This window comes from Arachis ipaensis, chromosome B8 (genome assembly GCF_059453495.1).
Source record: "Arachis ipaensis isolate K30076 ecotype BB chromosome B8, ASM5945349v1, whole genome shotgun sequence".
Taxonomy (NCBI): domain Eukaryota; kingdom Viridiplantae; phylum Streptophyta; class Magnoliopsida; order Fabales; family Fabaceae; genus Arachis; species Arachis ipaensis.
In genome coordinates this window covers 102,681,158-102,701,744 of record NC_142443.1, presented here as the reverse complement: position 1 = coordinate 102,701,744, position 20,587 = coordinate 102,681,158, and the positions used below count along the sequence as shown (strand labels likewise).

Sequence of the window (20,587 nt, the reverse complement as noted above, 5' to 3'; positions counted from 1 at the left end):
AGGAGAGTCTTAGGCTCCTACATCAACCCAAACCCAGGAAATTGTGGCAGCAGCATCCTAAAGCCAACAATTCATGCCAATAATTTTGAGCTGAAGCCTCAGCTCATCACACTTGTTCAGAATAATTGCTCATATGGAGGAAGTGCCCAAGAAGACCCTAATCAATATCTCAGCACATTTTTGAGGATATGCAATACTGTAAAGTCCAATGGGGGTACACCCTGACATCTACAAACTACTCTTGTTCCCTTTTTCACTCAGAGATAAGGCAGTAAAGTGGTTGGAATCATTCCCCAAGGATAGCCTAACTACATGGGAGGAGGTCGTGAACAGATTCCTTGCAAGATTTTACCCTCTACAAAGAATCAATAGACTGAGAGCTGAGGTGCAAACTTTCAGACAACAAGATGGAGAAACACTCTATGAGGTCTTGGAGAGATTTAAAGATCTAACAAGAAGATGTCCACCAGAAATGTTCAATGAGTGGGTACAACTACATATCTTTTATGAGGGACTATCTTATGAAGCAAAGAAGGTTGTGGATCATTCTTCAGGAGGCTCACTCAACAAAAAGAAAACTATTGAAGAGGCCATAGATGTCATTAAGACTGTAGCTGAAAACGAGTATTTCTATGCTTCAGAAAGGACCCAGAAGAAGGGAGTGCTAGAACTCAACTCTGTAAATGCTTTGTTAGCTCAGAACAAGTAAATTGCAGCTCAAATAGCTACTCTAACCAAGAGGATGGAGGCCAATCAAGCCTCAGTCATTCAAGACCAAACTCCTCAACAAGAAGGGAATGCACCAGAATCTGAAGGTGACTGGGAACAAGCTAATTATGTGAACAATTCATCCAGACCACCATATGACCCACACTCTAAGACTTACAACCCAGGTTGGAGAAACCACCCAAACTTTGGGTGGGGAAATCAACAAAACCACAGCCAGGACCACAACAAGCCTTATTCACCAAATCAGCATTCCAACCACAACCCCAACCATCAAACAGGGAACCATAGTCCCTATCATAACTCACAAAACACATCATACCATAGTAACCAACCCATACACAACAACCTCAATCAAGATGCACCATCCTCAACTATGCAACCATGTAAAATCAAGAGCAACTTTGAGAGGATGGAGGCTGCAATAGCACAACTGTCCTCACAGATTACAGGGGCAGTCTCCACCCTCATGGACAGACAAGCACAAACTGAAAGAAGGATAGACGCCAATAAAGAAGAATACAGGTCAAATCTGAAAAATCAAGGCGCAGCAATCTCAAAGTTAGAAGCACAAGTGGGGATTTTATCCAAGCAAATCCCACTTCCCGCACACACATTTCCCAGTGATACCATGGCTAACCCAAGAGGGAAATGCAAAGCCATTACTCTAAGAAGTGGGAAGGTTGTGGAGGAAGGAACCCCAAGCAAAGATGATCATGAAGAAGTTGCAGCAAAGCATGAGAACAAGGATGAAGGGGAGATCCCTGCTCCACCTCCACCAAAACCAGTCTTGAAGCCTTATGTGCCAAAAGCACCATACCCACAAAGACTGAGAAAATATGGGAAGGATGGTCAGTTTTCTGAGTTCCTAGAGATCTTCAAGAGGCTCTAAATCAACATACCATTTGCTGAGGCATTAGAACAAATGCCACTCTATGCCAAATTTTTGAAGGAGCTTATAACCAAAAAGAGGAACTAGGAGGCAAAAGAAACCATAATATTGACTGAAGAATGCAGCACCATCATACAGAAGAAGCTGCCTCAAAAGCTGAAAGACCCAGGGAGTTTTCAAATCCCTTGCATCATAGGGGACATCACCATTGAGAAAGCTTTGTGTGATTTGGGAGCTAGCATAAATCTTATGTCCCTAACAATGATGAGAAGGATGAAGATTGAGGAAGCCAAGCCAACAAGAATGGCACTCCAATTGGCTGATAGAACATTTAAGTTTCCACATGGGGTGGTGGAGGACTTGCTAGTGAAAGTAGGAGAATTCATTTTTCCTGCTGATTTTGTCGTGCTGGACATGGAAGAAGAGGCCAACACGTCAATTATCCTAGGAAGACCATTCCTAGCTACTGCTAGAGCCATCATTGATGTGCAAAAAGGGAAACTAGTCTTGAGGTTGCATGAAGAGAAAATGGTCTTCAACGTCTTTAAAGCAATGAGTTACCCCAAGGAATCCATAGGAGAATGCATGCTGGTAGACACCATGGAACAGATAGTTCAAGAAGTCTTGGAAGAAGAACAATGTGGAGGAACCATTGAGCTGGAACAAGCATCAGATGGAGAACCACCACAAGCAACCATAAGAAACTCAATCATGCCAACCACTACAGACAACAAAGATGCAGAGTCACCAAAACTAGAGCTGAAGACCTTACCATCCAGCTTGAAATATGCATATCTGGGAGCTAACAACACTCACCCAGTAATCATAAATTTAAGTCTGAGCAAGGAACAAGAAGATGAGCTTATCCAAGTGCTGAGACAACACAAGGATGCCATAGGCTGGACACTTGCAGATTTAAAAGAGATCAGTCCTTTAATGTGTATGCATAAGATCTTACTTGAAGAAGATGCCAAACCTTCAAGATAACAACAAAGGAGGCTGAACCCAACTATGAATGAAGTGGTTCAGAAAGAAGTGCTGAAATTGTGGCAAGCAGGGGTGATCTACCCCATCTCAGACAGCCCTTGGGTAAGTCCGGTGCAAGTAGTTCCTAAGAAGGGAGGAATCACAGTTGTGGCAAATGAGAAGAATGAATTGATACCCACAAGGACAGTGACCAGATGACGTATGTGTATTGACTACCGGAAACTAAATGAAGCCACCCGGAAGGATCACTTCCCCTTACCTTTCATGGACCAGATGCTTGAAAGATTGGCAGGACATGAGTATTATTGCTTCCTAGATGGGTATTTGGGCTACAATCAAATTATTGTAGACCCCAAGGATCAGGAAAAAACTTCATTTACTTGTCCATATGGTGTCTTTGCTTATAGGAGAATACCCTTTGGATTTTGCAATGCACCTGCAACATTCCAAAGGTGCATGCTCTCCATTTTTTCAGACATGATTGAGAAGTTCATAGAAGTATTCATGGATGACTTCTCTGTATTTAGGAACTCATATTCTGATTGCCTATACCATCTTGCTCTTGTGCTGAAAAGGTGTCAAGAAACCAACCTAGTTTTAAACTGGGAGAAGTGCCATTTTATGGTAACTGAAGGGATGGTTCTTGGTCACAAGATTTCAAAAGGTGGCATAGAAGTGGACAAGGAAAAAGTGGAAGTAATTGAAAAATTACCTCCACCTTGCAATGTCAAAGCAATTAGAAGTTTTTTGGGACACGCTGGGTTCTATAGGAGGTTTATCAAAGATTTTTCAAAGATTGCAAAACCCTTTAGCAACCTACTTGTCTCAAATACTTCCTTTGTTTTTGACAGAGAGTGCATGGTAGCCTTTGATGAACTTAAGAAGAAACTCTCCTCTACACCTATTATAGCACTACCAAGCTGGGATCTTCCCTTTGAACTAATGTGTGATGCATCTGATTTTGCTGTTGGTGCTGTTCTACGACAGAGGAAAGACAAGCTAGTACATATTATTTATTATGCTAGCAATGTTCTTAATAAGAATCAAAGGAACTATACCACCACGGAGAAAGAACTTTTAGCCATAGTTTTTGCTTTTGATAAGTTTAGATCATATCTTATTGGCTCAAAAGTAATTGTGTTCACCGATCATGCAATACTCAAATACTTGCTTACTGTTCCGAGGGTTACCTGAAACTGGAGGTTGATCTCGGACGAGATCTTCTGTACTGGTCGGTGTCGACGTGTCTGGCTGGTGAGTGGCGGCCGGAGCTGTTGTGTCCGACTTGTTGACTGGCTGCACTGATGATCCTTGGTCACCCTCCGGGGGGTACCTGCAAGAGACTCCGCTACTTAAGTTAGCACGGGTATTAAGCAGGCTTATTGTAGAATCAGAGTATGAGTTATACCTGGGTGCTCCAGTGTATTTATAGTAGTGTGGGCTGACCTTTCTGATAAGATAAGTTAGTTATCTTATCTTATCTTATCTTATTTTAAGTGAAGTCAACTTATCTTCAAGGAAACCGCCTTTATCTCTATAGGCTTGGGTTGCCTTTGGATTTGGGTCGTGTTCCTCTATTTGGGCCCTTTATTGGGCTTTTCTGTCGATTTGGCCGACCTTTTTTAGAAGAGGTCGGGTAGCCTTACCTGAAGAGGTCGGTCGCTTTGTCGCCAATCATCCCAAGTTGGATAGCTCGACCCAGTGTATGAACACTTACCAAACAAGAATCTAAGCCCAGACTAATAAGGTAGATTTTGCTGCTCCAAGAATTTGATATTGAGATTAAAGATAGGAGTGGAGCAGAGAACAAGGTAGCTGACCACCTCTCAAGGATCCCACAAGAAGAAGAAATGCAGCAAGTAGCAGTCAACGAAAGCTTCCCTGATGAACAATTGATGATGATTCGAGTAGCCCCTTGGTTTGCAGACATAGCTAACTTCAAGGCTATTGGGGAGCTACCAACCAACATCAATAAGCACATGAGGATGAAGCTAATTAAGGATGCCAAACACTACATCTGGGATGACCCCTATCTGTTCAAAAAGTGTGCTGATGGAATCCTAAGAGGGTGTATATCCCATGAAGAAGGGCAGGAAGTGTTATGGCAGTACCATGGATCCGCATATGGAGGTCACTTCAGTGGAGAAAGAACAGTAGCAAAAGTACTTCAATCTGGATTTTACTGGCCAACAATGTTTAAGGATGCCAAGGAAATGGTGTCAAGGTGTGATGAATGCCAAAGAGCTGGTAATCTAACCAAGAGAAATAAGATGCCACAGCAATTCATACTAGAGTTGGAGCTATTTGATGTCTGGGAGATTGATTTCATGGGACCCTTCCCAACCTCCTACTCAAATAGCTACATATTGGTGGCTGTTGATTATGTCTCAAGGTGGGTAGAAGCCATAGCCACTGCAACAAATGACAACAAGGTTGTGATAAGCTTCTTGAGAAGGAACATCTTCAGCAGATTTGGAGTTCCCAGAGCTCTCATTAGTGATGGAGGGACACACTTCTGCAACAAACAACTCGAGACACTCCTTCTCAGATATGGAGTAAAGCACAAAGTGGCAACCCCATACCACCCACAGACCAACGGGCAAGATGAAATCTCCAACAGAGAGCTGAAACGAATCCTTGAAAAAACTGTTGGACGCTCAAGAAAGGATTGGTCTACGAAACTGGATAATGCACTATGGGCTTACAGAACAGCCTATAAGACTCCCATTGGGATGTCTCCATACCAACTGGTATATGGCAAGGCTTGTCACTTACCAGTTGAACTTGAGCATAGAGCATTTTGGGCTCTAAAAATGTTAAACTATGATGAGCAAGCTGTTGGAGAAAAGAGATTAATGCAACTCAATGAGCTGGAGGAGTTTAGAAATCAAGCATATGAGAATGCAAAAATCTACAAAGAGAACACAAAAAGGTGGCATGACCAAAAGATAGCAAGAAGGGAGTTCACTGAAGGACAGAAGGTGTTACTCTACAACTCAAGACTCAAGTTCTTCCTTGGGAAACTTAAGTCTCGATGGTCAGGACCTTTCACCATACTCAAGGTGTTTCCTTATGGTCATGTGGAGCTCATAGAGGACAAGACTCAGAGAACTTTTACTGTCAATGGCCATAGACTCAAGCACTACTTGGGAGGCTCCTTAGAGGAGCAGAGAGTGAGCTACAAGCTCAGCTGAAGATGAAGGAATGTCAAGCTAATGACAAAGAAGCACTAGTTGGGAGGCACCCCAACACTTTATCCTTTTTGATTTAATTTTCTTTCTTAGAGTAGTTTAAAATATATTGCTTTAGATAGTTTAATTTTCAGTCTCACTTTGAGGTTATAGTATCAAATTAGGATTAGTTTACAATTGTAGGTTAGAAAGTTTGATATTAGCTTTGGTAGCTAGATTTTCTTTACACTCTTTTATTTCTTTCTATTTTGGAACTGCAACTTGATGAAGGCATAAATCATGTTGAGTGAATGGGCTGAAAACTAGCTAAACTGCTAAGTTTGGTGTGGCCTCCCACCCACTTAATCTAGGCTTACAAACAATTAATAGCCTGATTTTGAAGAGTAAGCCCAGAGATTAAGTTTGGTGTGGCCACCACCAAGGATCACCTAGCAGCCCAAGTCACCTAATTTGAAAGCACTTAATGCTTTGGGTAAGAACATGTGGTTTAATGAGTTCAGAGGAATTGGAATCAAAAGAAAATGAAAAGATTGATGATTACTCCATTCTTATGAACACATTAAATACACAATGATGGAACCAATTTATTAAGATGCTAAAGAATTAAGTTTGGTGTCCCAAGGGACACCCATCAGTTACAATCCAAATCACTTTTGATGAGAAGGAATGTGAAAGGTTCTTTTGTCATTACTAATGGGTTCAGTTTCAATTTCAGGAGAAAAGATGGAGCCCACATGGTAAACAACTCACAAATCAAGGAAGTCAAAGTGTACTTGCACTTTGTAACTCAACACACGCAGAAGACATGTGAGAAAAGAGTTGGCGCCTCTTCCCACGCTAGGCGCCATTCCCCAAGTGGGAAAACATTTAACCCTTTTCAATTCCCACCCTTCGTACCACACCATTCACCCATTATAAAAGTCTCACCTCCCCATCTCCTCTCCCACTTCAACAACCCCCAATCACACACGAAGAGCATGCACCCATCACCTTTCTTTCTCTTATCATCTTTTACCATCTCTTTTCCTTCTTTCTTTCTTCTTTTTTTTTTTGATTGGGACAATCAAGTCCTAAGTTTGGTGTTGGAGCAAAACATTATTTTGCTTGCTCTTTCTTGCAACCCCCACACATTTTTTTTCACAATCTCATGCACACTCTCTCAACCTAATGGCACTACCAAAAAGCTCAACCTCAAAGAAAAGAAAAATCAAGGAACCAACCTCTGGATCCTCAAGCTCTTTCAATGACTACAAGTTCCTCTCTGCATTCAACCAAAATCAATTCTATGGTTGGGTGAGTGAGAGAGAGATCATTCTAGAAGTTGGGTTTCAACTAGGGAGGAATGAGCATATTGAAATTAACATTGAGATCAACAACAGGGGTTGGTCACTTCTATGCAACCCACCAAGGAAAGTGGTAGAGAGCTTGGTGAGAGAATTCTATGCTAACGCAGTACCTCAACCAGGGCAACAATATGGCTACATTAGCTATGTAAGGGGGAAGCCCATCGACTACAACCCCTCTAGCATAGAAAGAATGCTAATGGTGAAGAGGACAAGCTCCACTCAGAGCTTTGAAGAAAGAATAAATCAGCAAGACCCTGGGTTTGAGGAGATCTTGAATGAAATTTGTGTGATGCATGTGCGTTGGATAAATGATAAGGATGGGATACCAAATCAATTGAGGAGAAGAGATTTGAGCCCCCAAGCTAGAGGGTGGCTAGAATTTGTGAGGAAGTCCCTAATCCCCACATCCAACACTTCAGAGGTAACCAAGGAGAGAGGTGTGCTCATCTACAGCATCATGAAAGGAGAGAATATCAACGTGGGGAAGATGATTGCCAACAACATCAACAAAGTGCTGGAAAGCACCAGTGACAACACAAGGTTGGCATTCTCCAGCATTATACAGAGGCTATGTGATGAGGCTGGAGTTGAAAAGATCATTGATGAGGTGCTTGTGAAGCAAGACAAGTTCATAACTGCCAAAAAGATGGCCAAAGTGGTAGCTGTTCACCCACTCAACAGGGCCAGAGAACGAAGAGCTCATGCCCATGAACCACAACAACAACAAGAAGAGGAAGAGGCAGAAGAGCAACCTCAATTCTTGGCACTTCAACCACCACCACCAATACCAATATCAGCAATTTTCAGAGGGATTCAACTGGGAACAATTGCAAGGAGATGTACACCAAATGAAGGGAGACCTACACCACCTAAGGGAAGATGTCAATCAACTCAAAGAAACTCAACAACAACAATGGAGCCAAGTTAACCAAAACATTCAACAACTCCAAGGGAACTGGGAGCATATGAGGAAGGAACAGCAAGAACAATTTGACTGGGGAGAGGTGCGAAGTGCACTGGACAAAAAAGTAGAGCAAGGCAAATGGCAACAGAGGAACTTGGCCGAATTCAGACATCTCTATGATGCCAGAACCATATCCAGGAGGCAGTATGACATCAATACACAAGCGAAGCTGAATCACTTGTGTAACGCCGTGGCCGCTCTAAACCCAGGATACCCAACCTTCATGCAAGGAATGGAAGAGCTAAGTGCAAGACAAGAGGAAATCCTAGCCAAACATAAGGAAGATGAAAGGAATTATATGAGGAGGGTAGGATTTTGGAAGCCCAAGGATGCCAAAGCACAAGAAGGTTCCTCCAAGCCAAATGAAGGTGGCTCCTCCCCCTCCAAGAAAAAGGACAAGGGGAAGGGGCCAATGAACTAAAGATGAAGCTGCTCAAGGTTGTTGAGTCCCATGGTTGACATTTTCTAAATTCTGAAATCTTGTTTAAGCCTTTGCTTTATTTACTTTTTGAATAAATAATCATGCTAGGATAGTTTATGTTTTATGCTTAGTTTTAATTCCTGTTTGAAGTCTTTATGAGTTTTTTTTTACAAGAAAGAAAATGCCATGTATTTCAAGTCTTCATTTCAACATAAATAAAAGTAGAGCTTGTCTCCATAGGAGTTACTGTGAGTTGTACAAAAACATCACGAGAGACCAAGGCCAATAGAGATTATCAAACAAACTAAGAAATAAGAAACTAAGTGTAGAACCTTGGATGAAATAAAAAAAAAATTGAGTCATGGAGAGCAACTAGTCCTAGATGGTATAGAAAGGGAAGGTTAAAGGGTGTTCCTTGAATATCCATAGAACCAAGACGTAGTAAGCAATAAAGGCCCAAGGCTCTGAGCATCAACTACTGGGATAGAAAAAAAGAAACATTAAAAAGTTCAAAAAGAACTAAAGATCTTAGTAGATGCTTGTGGTGAAGATGTGTCAAGAAGAGACCTGGGCAAGTAAATTTTTAGGGGTGTCTCAACACCTAATACCCTAAAACCAACTGGTTTGAGAGTGCTAATTGAAAGCTGATGAGCGGAAAATTTATACGCTTTTTGGCATTATTTTTAGTATGTTTTTAGTATATTTTAGTTAGTTTTTATAATATTTTTATTAGTTTTTAAATAAAAATTATATTTCTGGACTTTACTATGAGTTTCTGTGTTTTTCTGTGATTTCATGTATTTTCTGGCTGAAATTGAGGGACCTGAGCAAAAATCTGATTCAGAGGCTGAAAAAGGACTGCAGATGCTGTTGGATTCTGACCTCCCTGCACTCGAAGTAGATTTTCTGGAGCTACATAAACCCAATTGGTGCACTCTCAATTGTGTTGGAAAGTAGACATCCTGGGTTTTCCAGCAATACATAATAGTTTATACTTTGCCCGAGATTTGATGGCCCAAACTGGCGTTCCAAGTCAGCGTAGAAATTCTGGCGTCAAAACGCCAGAACTGGCATAAAAGCTGGAGTTAAACGCCTAAAATGGCACAAAAGCTGGTGTTTAACTCCAAGAAAAGCCTCTACATGTGAAAGCTTCAACGCTCAGCCCAAGCACACACCAAGTGGGCCCTGAAGTGGATTCTGCATCATTTACTTATTTCTATAAACCCTAGGTTACTAGTTTTCTACAAATAGGACCTTTTGCTATATACTTTTACACACTTGATCATACTTTTGATCTTGGTTCTTCTGGTTCCCTCTCTGGGGCCGAAGCCAATGATCACCATTATCACTTTTGTATTTTCAACGGTGGAGTTTCTACACACCATAGATTAAGGTGTGGAGCTCTGCTGTTCCTCATGAACTAATGCAAAGTACTATTATTTTTCTATTCAATTCACGCCTACTTCTTCTCTAAGATATACACCCATTCTTCAACCTGATGAATGTGATGATCCGTGACACTCATCACCATTCTCACCTATGAACACGTGCCTGACAACCACTTCCGTTCTACATGCAAACAAGCTTGAATGTGTATCTCTTGGGTTTCTAATCTAAGATTAGAACCTTCGTGGTATAGGCTAGAATCAATTGGCGGCCATTCCTGCGATCCGGAAAATCTAAACCTTGTCTGTGGTATTCCGAGTAGGATCAGGGAAGGGATGACTGTGACGAGCTTCAAACTCGCAAGTGTTGGGCGTAGTGACAAACGCAAAAGGATCAATGGATCCTATTCCAACATGATCGAGAACCAATAGCTGATTAGCCATGCGGTGACAGCGCATTTGGAACATTTTCACTGAGAGGACAGGAGGTAGCCATTGACAACTGTGAAACCCAAGATACAGCTTGCCATGGAAAGGAGTATGAATGATTGGAAGAAGGCAATAGGAAAGCAGAGGTTCAGAAGGAACAAAGCATCTTCTTACGCTTATATGAAATTCTCACCAATGAATTACATAAGTATCTCTATCCTATTTTATATTTTATTCATATTTTAATTATCAATTCTCCATAACCATTTGAATCTGCCTAACTGAGATTTACAAGATGACCATAGCTTGCTTCAAGCCGACAATCTCTGTGGGATCGACCCTTACTCACGTAAGGTTTATTACATGGACGACCCAGTGCACTTGCTGGTTAGTTGTGCGGAGTTGTGACAAAGAGTTGAGATTACAATTGTGCGTACCATGATGTTGGCACCATTGATGATCACAATTTCGTGCACCATGTTTTTGGCGCCGTTGCCGAGGATTGTTCGAGTTTGGACAACTGACGGTTCATCTTATTGCTCAGATTAGGTAATTTTATTTTATGTTTAAGCTTTTTACCTTTTAATTTTTGAAAAATTTCAAAAAAAAATTGTATTTCTATTTTGTTCTTCAGAACTTTTAAGAATGAATTCTAGAGTTTCATGATGATTTGTTGAAGTCTAGCTGGCTGAGAAGCCATGTCTAATCTTTTGGACCGAAGTTTCAACTTATCATCACAAGAGCTTGTTGATTTCTCTCAATCTTGCTGTTGAAAGTAATGATCTGCTAAAGCTTGGCTGGCCATTGGCCATGTCTAGTGTTTTAGACTGAACCCAAGCTTGGCTGGCTAGTAAGCCATGTCTAATTCCTGGACTGGAGTTTTAGACTAACATTGCATGATTCCTGGAATTCTCATTAAGAATTTTGAAGTATTTTTTTTCTCTTTTTCCACTTAATTTTCGAAAAAATTACAAAAAAAAATTTATAAAATCTTAAAATAAAAAATATTTTATGTTTCTTGTTTGAGTCTAGTGTCTAATCTTAAGTTTGGTGTCAATTGCATTCTTCTACTTTTCGAAAATTACATGCATTATGTTCTTCATTGATCTTCAAGTTGTTCTTGATGATTTCCTTGCTCTGATTTTTAAATTCTCTTGTTTTGTGTCTTTTGTTGTTTCTCATATGCATTTTCAAATTGTTATAGTCCTTAGTATACAAACTTCTAAGTTTGGTGTCCTGCATGCATTATTTGTTTAATCTTAGTTTTCCAACCATCTCTTTTCAAGTCAATAATTGAAGATTCAGAACATGCAGTAGAGGAATTACAGAGAAAAAGCTGGGCGTTCAAAACACCCAGTGAGGAAGGAAAACTGGCATTTAAACGCCAGCCAGGGTACCTGGCTGGGCGTTAAATGCCCAAAAAGGTAGCATTTTGGACGTTAAACGCCAGAATGGATGCCATTCTAGGCGTTTAACGCTAGGAAGACACTAGAGGGAAGATTTTGTTTTTAATTCAAACCTTTTTCAAATATTCATAATTTTTCAAAATCAATTTTTTTTTCAAATCATATCTTTTCAAAATCAATTTCTTTCCATTTTTTTAAATTATTATTATTTTCAAAAATCCTTGCTACAATTAATGATTTAATTCAAAATTTTCAAGTTGTTACTTGCCTATTAAGAAAGGATCAAATTTTAATCATATATTTTAAATTTTTTGTTAGTCAAGTAATCAACTTTAATTTTAAAACTTTCTTTTTTAAATTTGATTCTCAATCATATCTTCTCAATCATATCTTCTCAATCACATCTTTTTCAAAATAATTTTCAATCATATCTTTTTGATTTCTAATTTCAAAATCTTTTTCAAAATCACTTAACTACTTTCTCAACTTTAATTTTTGAAAATCATCAATCAATTTTTCAAAATTTCTTTTAATTATTTAAAAATCTTTTTAATTTGTTTTCGAAAATTCTTCCCCCCCCTCTTCTCACATTTTTCTATTTAAGGGACTAGCACTCTTCCTCAATGTGCAATTCGGACTACCTCTCTCTATAAGTTCGAATTCTCTCCTCTCTACCTCCTCCTTCTATTCTTCTTTTTCTCTGACATCTCAAGGAATCTCTATACTGTAACATAGAGGATTCCATACTTTCTTCTCCTCTCTCTTTTCATATGAGAAGGAGCGAGGACAAGGGCATTCTTGTTGAAGCTGATCCTGAACCTGAAAGGACCTTGAAGAGAAAGCTAAAAGAAGCTAAAGTACAACTCTCTATAGAGGACCTAACAGAAACTTTCAAATAAGAAGAAGCCATGGCAGCCGAAAATAACAACAATTCCAACAATGCCAACAATGCAAGAAAGGTGCTTGGTGACTTTACTGTACCTACTCCCGACTTCTATGGGAGAAGCATCTCAATCCCTGCCATTGGAGCAAACAACTTTGAGCTTAAGCCTCAATTAGTTTCTCTGATGCAACAGAATTGCAAGTTTCATGGACTTCCATTGGAAGATCCTTATCAGTTCTTAGCTGAATTCTTGCAAATCTGTGACACTGTCAAGACCAATGGGGTTGATCCTGAGGTCTATAGACTTATGCTTGTTCCCTTTGCTGTAAGAGACAGAGCTAGAACATGGTTTGATTCACAACCTAAAGAAAGTCTGAACTCTTGGGAAAAGCTAGTCAATGCCTTCTTGGCAAAGTTCTTTCCACCTCAAAAATTGAGCAAGCTTAGAGTGGAAGTCCAAACCTTCAGACAGAAGGAAGGTGAATCCTTCTATGAAACTTGGGAAAGATATAAGCAATTGATCAGAAGGTGTCCTTTTGACATGCTTTCAGAATGGAGCATCATAGGTATCTTCTATGATGGTCTGTCTGAACTGTCCAAGATGTCATTGGACAGCTCTACTGGAGGATCTCTTCATCTGAAGAAGATGCCTGCAGAAGCTCAGGAACTCATTGAAATGGTTACAAATAACCAATTCATGTACACTTCTGAAAGGAATCCTGTGAATAATGGGACAAGTCAGAAGAAAGGAGTTATTGAGATTGATACTCTGAATGCCATATTGGCTCAAAACAAAATATTGACTCAGCAAGTCAATATGATTTCTCAGAGTCTGTCTGGAATGCAAGTAGCAACAGTCAGTACCAAAGAAGCTTCATCTGAAGAAGAAGCTTATGATCCTGAGAACCCAGCAATGGAAGATGTGAGTTACATGGGAGAATCCTATGGAAACACCTATAATCCTTCGTGGAGAAATCATCCAAACCTCTCATGGAAGGATCAACAGAGGCCTCAACAAGGCTTCAACAACAATAATGGTGGAAGAAATAGGTTTAGCAATGGCAAACCTTTTCCATCATCTTCTCAGCAACAAACAGAGAATTCTAAGCAGAACCACTCTGAATTAGCAACTGTAGTCTTTGATTTAATTAAAACCACTCAAAGTTTCATGACTGAAACAAGGTCCTCCATTAGAAATTTGGAGGCACAAGTGGGTCAGCTGAGTAAGAAAGTTACTGAACTTCCTCCTAGTACTCTTCCAAGCAATACAGAAGAGAATCTAAAAGGAGAGTGCAAGGCCATCAACATAACCCACACGGCCGAACCTGGAGAGGAGGAAGAGGCAGTGATCTCCACTGAGAAAGACCTCAATGGACATCCACTAGCCTCCAAGGAGTTCCCTAATGAGGAACCATGGGAATCTGAGGCTCACACTGAGACCATAGAGATTCCATTGAATTTACTTTTGCCATTCATGAGCTCTGATGAGTATTCTTCCTCTAAAGAGGATGAAGATGTTACTGAAGAACAAGTTGCTAAGTACCTTGGAGCAATCATGAAGCTAAATGCCAAGCTATTTGGTAATGAGACTTGGGAGGATGAACCCCCCTTGCTCACCAAAGAACTGGATGACTTGACTAGGCAAAAATTACCTCTGAAGAGACAAGATCCTGGAAAGTTCTCAACACCTTGTACCATAGGCACCATGACCTTTGAGAAGGTTCTGTGTGACCTAGGGTCAAGCATAAACCTCATGCCTCTCTCTGTAATGGAGAAGCTAGGGATCCTTGAGGTACAAGCTGCAAGAATCTCACTAGAGATGTCAGACAATTCAAGGAAACAGGCTTATGGACTTGTAAAGGATGTCTTGGTAAAAGTTAAAGACCACTATATCCCTGCTGATTTCATAATCCTAGATAATGAGAAGTGTATGGATGAATCCATCATCCTTGGCAGACCCTTCCTAGCCACAGCAAAAGCTGTGATTGATGTTGACAGAGGAGAATTGGTCCTTCAAGTGAATGAGGACTCCCTTGTATTTAAAGCTCAAGGATCTCCCTCTGTAACCATGGAGAAGAAGCATGAAAAGCTTCTCTCAATACAGAGTCAAACAAAACCCCCACATTCAAACTCTAAGTTTGGTGTTGGGAGGCCACAACAAAACTCTAAGTTTGGTGTTAAAAGGCCATCATCATGCTCTGAGTATCTGTGAGGCTCTATGAGAGCCCACTGTCAAGCTACTGACATTAAAGAAGCGCTTGTTGGGAGGCCACCCAATTTTACTTATCTATGTTAAATTTCTATTTTCTATTGTTATTTTATATTTTCTATAGGTTGATGATCATGTGAAGTCACAAAAATAATTGAAAAAGCAAAAACAAACTGAAAAACAGAATGAAAAACAGCACACCCTGGAGGAGAAGCCTACTGGCATTTAAACGCCAGTAAGAGCAGCAAAATGGGCGTTAAACGCGCAGTCTGGCACCATTCTGGGCGTTTAACGCCAGAAATGGGCACCAGACTGGCGTTTAACGCCAGAAAAGGGTAAGAAGCTGGTGTTAAACGCCAGAAATGGGCAGCAACCTGGCGTTTAACACCAGGATTGGCAGCAAAGGGCATTTTACAAGCCTAATTGGTGCTGGGATGAGAAATCCTTGACACCTCAGGATCTGTGGACCTCACAGGATCCCCACCAACCTCAACTCAATCTCCCTCTTCTTCACACCTTTTCATAATACTCTTCCCCAAATACCCTTCACCAATCACCTCAATACCTTTTCCCCAAAAACCCCTCACCTATCAAATCCTACCCTCTTCTCCATAAATCCTTCACCAATCCACATCCATCCATCATAAACCCCACCTACCTCACCATTCAAATTCAAACCACTTTCCCTCCCAAACCCACCCATACATGGCCGAACCTTACCCTCTCCTCACTCCTATATAAACCCATCTTCACCCCTTCATTTTCACACATCTTAAACACTACTTCTCCCCCTTGGCCGAAATACTAACCCCCCTCCATCTCCTCTATTTCTTCTTCCTCTACTCTCTTCCTTCTTCTTTTGCTCGAGGACGAGCAAACCTTCTAAGTTTGGTGTGGTAAAAGTGTTGCTTTTTGTTTTTCCATAACCATTTATGGCACCTAAGGCCGGAAAAACCTCTAGAAAGAGGAAAGGGAAGGCAAAAGCTTCCACCTCCGAGTCATGGAAGATGGAGAGATTCATCTCAAGGGTGCATCAAAAAGGGTGAATACCCAGAGATCCGACATGAGATTCGAAGAAGAGGTTGGGAAGTTCTCACCAACCCCATTCAACAAGTCAGAATTTTAATGGTTTAAGAGTTCTATGCCAATGCATGGATCATCAAGAACCATGATCAAAGTGTAAACCCGGACCCAAAGAATTGGCTTACAATGGTTCAGGGAAAATACTTAGATTTCAGTCCGGAAAATGTAAGGTTGGCATTCAACTTGCCCATGATGCAAGGAGATGCATGCCCCTACATTAGAAGGGTCAACTTTGATCAAAGGTTGGACTAAGTCCTCATAGACATTTGTGAAGAGGGCGCTCAATGAAAGAAAGATTCAAGAGGGAAGCCAGTTCAACTAAGAAGGCATGACCTCAAGCCCGTGGCTAGGGGATGGTTGGAGTTCATCCAATGCTCAATCATTTCCACTAGCAACCGGTCTAAAGTTACTATAGACCGGGCTATCATGATCCATAGCATCATGATTGGAGAGGAAGTGGAAGTTCATGAGGTTATATCCCTAGAACTCTACAAGGTGGCAGACAAGTCCTCTACTTTGTCAAGGTTAGCCTTCCCTCATCTCATTTGTCACCTTTGCAATTCAGCTGGAATTGACATAGAGGAAGACATCCTCATTGATCAGGACAAGCCCATCATTAAGAGAAGGATGGAGCAAACAAGAGATCCCACTCATGGACAAGAGCATGAGGAAATTCCTCATCATGAAATCCCTGAGATGCCTCAAGGGATGCATTTTTCTCCACAAAATTATTGGGAGCAAATTAACACCTCCCTAGGAGAATTAAGTTCCAATATGGGACAACTAAGGGTGGAACACCAAGAGCATTCTATCCTCCTTCATGAAATTAGAGAAGATCAAAGAATCATGAGAGAGGAGCAACAAAGGCAAGGAAGAGACATTGAGGAGCTCAAGCACTCTATAAGATCTTCAAGAGGAAGAACTAGCCGTCATCACTAAGGTGGACCCGTTCTTTAATTTCCTTGTTCTTTATTTTCTATTTTTTGGATTTTTATGCTTTATGTTTATCTATGTTTGTATCTTTATTACATGTTCATTAGTGTCTTAGTGTCTATGTCTTAAAGCTATGAATGTCCTATGAATCCATCACCTTTCTTAAAAGAAAAATGCTTTAATCGCAAAAGAACAAGAAGTACATGATTTCAAATTCATCCTTGAAACTAGTTTAATTATTTTGATGTGGTGACAATACTTTTTGTTCTCTGAATGAATGCTTGAATAGTGCATATTTTTGAATTTGTTGTTTATGAATGTTAAAATTGTTGGCTCTTGAAAGAATAATGAAAAAGGAGAAATGTTATTGATAATCTAAAAAATCATAAAATTGATTCTTGAAGCAAGAAAAAGCAGTGAAAAGCTTGCAGAAAAAAAAAAGCAAGCAGAAAAAGCCACTAGCCCTTTAAACCAAAAGGCAAGGGTAAAATAAAAAGGATCCAAGGCTTTGAGCATCAGTGGATAGGAGGGCCTAAAGGAATAAAATTCTGGCCTAAGCGGCTAAACCAAGTTGTCCCTAACCATGTGCTTGTGGCGTGAAGGTGTCAAGTAAAAATTTGAGACTGAGCGGTTAAAGTCGTGGTCCAAAGCAAAAAGAGTGTGCTTAAGAGCTCTGGACACCTCTAATTGGGGACTCTAGCAAGGCTAAGTCACAATCTGAAAAGGTTCACCCAGTTATGTGTCTATGGCATTTATGTATCCGGTGGTAATACTGGAAAATAAAATGCTTAGGGTCACGGCCAAGACTCATAAAGTAACTGTGTTCAAGAATCAACATACTGAACTAGGAGAATCAATAACACTATCTGAATTCTGAGTTCCTATAGAGGCCAATCATTCTGAACTTCAAGGGATAAAGTGAGATGCCAAAACTGTTCAGAGGTAAAAAGCTACTAGTCCCGCTCATCTAATTGGAGCTAAGTTTCATTGATATTTTAGAATTTATAGTATATTCTCTTCTTTTTATCCTATTTAATTTTCAGTTTCTTGGGGACAAGCAACAATTTAAGTTTGGTGTTGTGATGAGCGGATAATTTATACGCTTTTTGGCATTGTTTTTAGTATGTTTTTAGTATGTTTTTAGTATATTTTAGTTAGTTTTTATTATGTTTTTATTAGTTTTTAAATAAAAATCACATTTCTGGACTTTACTATGAGTTTGTGTGTTTTTCTGTGATTTCAAATATTTTCTGGCTGAAATTGAGGGACCTGAGCAAAAATCTTATTCAGAGGCTGAAAAAGGACTGCAGATGCTGTTGGATTCTGACCTCCCTGCACTCGAAGTGGATTTTCTGGAGCTAAATAAGCCTAATTGGCGCGCTCTTAATTGCTTTGGAAAGTAGACATTCTGGGCTTTCCAGCAATATATAATAGTCTATACTTTACCCGAGATTTGATGGCCCAAACTGGCGTTCCAAGTCAGCATAGAAATTCTGGCGTAAAAACGCTAGAACTGGCATAAAAGCTGGAGTTAAACGCCCATTAACCAAGGAAAATAATTCGTGATCAAATTGGTCGGGGGATCTTTTGCCTTGGAAAATAATACAGTTACCTCATGGGGAGTTAAATGCACCCACAAATGATATAAATACTACTGTTGTTCAGACGAGTGCTGTTTGGCTCGACTCAACTGTGCCTCTATATTCTTGTTAGAAGCTCGGGTCTTCTGCACTTCTTCTTGCAAGCTTAGCACTTGTTGTGTGAGATACTTCAGTTGTTGGGTTAATGACTCACTTTGCTCAGAAGGGTCTGATTCAGTGGTCGTTGTCTTAACCTCTCCTTTCATTGGAGTCTCATTAGATGAGTACAGATGCTGATTGTTGGCAACTGTCTCAATGAGCTCGTGAGCTTCCTCAATTGTCTTTTTCATGTGGATTGAACCACCAGCAGAATGGTCTAAGGACATCTTACCCATATCTGTGAGTCCGTAATAGAATATGTCTAACTTTACCCATTCTGAAAATATTTTAGTAGGGCATTTCCGTAGCATCATCCTGTATCTCACCCAAGCATCATAAAGGGATTCATTATCTCCTTGTTTAAAGCCTGGAATGTCCAGTCTTAGCTGTGTCAGCTTCTTTGGGGGAAAGTATTTATTCAAAAACTTATCCACTAGCTGACTCCATGTTTTCAAGCTTGATTTGGGTTGATTATCCAACCACCTCTTTGCTTGACCTTTCACAGCAAATGGAAAGAGCAACAACCTGTAGACATCCTGGTCTACTCCATTAGTGTGCACTGTGTCAGCATATTGCAAGAATTCAGCAAGAAATTCTGTGGGCTCCTCTTGAGAAAGTCCCTGAAATTGGCAGTTTTGCTGCACTAGAGTGATTAACTGTGGGTTAAGCTCAAAATGAGCTACTCCAATAGGAGATATACTAATGCTACTTCCATAGAAGTCAGGGGTGGGGGCTGAATTAGACCCAAGGTTCTTCTTGGTTGTGCCTCTCCCTCTAGATCCATAGTGCACTCTTCCTGTTGCTACATACACAAATAAGAGACAAAGAAAAGTAGGAGTCTCTATGTCAGAGTATAGAGAACTCCTCCTGTGAGATACCCAAAAAGAAACAAGAATTAAAAATATTTTTTCAAAAATAATTAAAATAAAAATAGAAAACTAAAAATAAATTAGAAATTTTGAAAAAATAAGAAAAGAAACGATTAAGAAAAGATAAGATAACCAACTAACTAACAAGATTTAAAATTTGAAAAAGTAAAAAAAAAAGATAAGATAGGATTTGAAAATTAAGATATGAGATTTGATTTTTTTTTTAAAGTTTTAAAATTAAAAGAGGAAAGAGAAAGGAGAATAAAAGAGACACCCAACTTTTAAAATTAGAATAAGATAAAACAAGCAACTACTAACTATCAAGATTTGAAAACAGAAAAAAAAGATTTCATTTTGAAAATTTGAAATTTAAAAAAGGAAAAGTCAAAAGAAGATCTTGAAATTTAAAATTGGAAAGAAAAAGTCAAACAAAGAAAGATAAGATGCGAAAGATTTGAAAAGATGTGAAAACATTTGATTTTAAAATTTGAAATTTGAAAATTCTGAATTTTGAGATTTGAAATTTAAAATTTGAAATTTGAATTTTAAAAACTTGAATTTTGAAATGTTGAATTTTGAAATCTTGGAGCTTGAAAATTGAATTTGAATTAAGATAAGATAAGAATTTGAAATTTGAATTTTAAAATTTGAATTTAAAATAAGATAAGATAAAATTTTGAATTTAAAGAAAAAGATAAGACAAAGATTTGAAAAGATACAAGAAAGTTTAAATTTTGAATTTTGAATTTTTTAAAATTTGAAAAATTAAAATGACAAACACTAAAAGACACCAAACTTAAAAATTTAGAAATCAATTGACTAGGATTTCGAAAAGTTGGAAAGAAAAACACAAAAGGATACCAAATTTAAAAATTTTAAGATCAAACAAAAGAATATAACAAGAACAGTTTGAATACTATGAAGAACACTCAAGGAAAATTTTCGAAAAACTAAAGGAAAGAAAAATCAAGAAACACCAACAAGACACCAAACTTAAATATTTTGAAATTAAAGTAAGAAAAGATAGCAAAGAATTTGAAATTTTGAATGAAGGTAAAATAAATATTTTTGTATTTTTCAAATTATTAAAGAAAAAAAATAACTAAGAGACACCAAACTTAGAA

The 20,587-nt window shown here is 39.3% G+C and overlaps 1 non-coding gene across 1 annotated transcript; it reads right to left on the bottom strand.

Moving 5' to 3' along the window:
* Window positions 1-13,069: 13,069 nt before the first annotated feature.
* On the bottom strand, window positions 13,070-13,177 carry LOC148549050 (small nucleolar RNA R71). Its single transcript, XR_015898374.1, has one exon. It is a non-coding gene; the product is annotated as a small nucleolar RNA R71 (small nucleolar RNA).
* Between the last annotated feature and the right edge of the window lie 7,410 nt (window positions 13,178-20,587).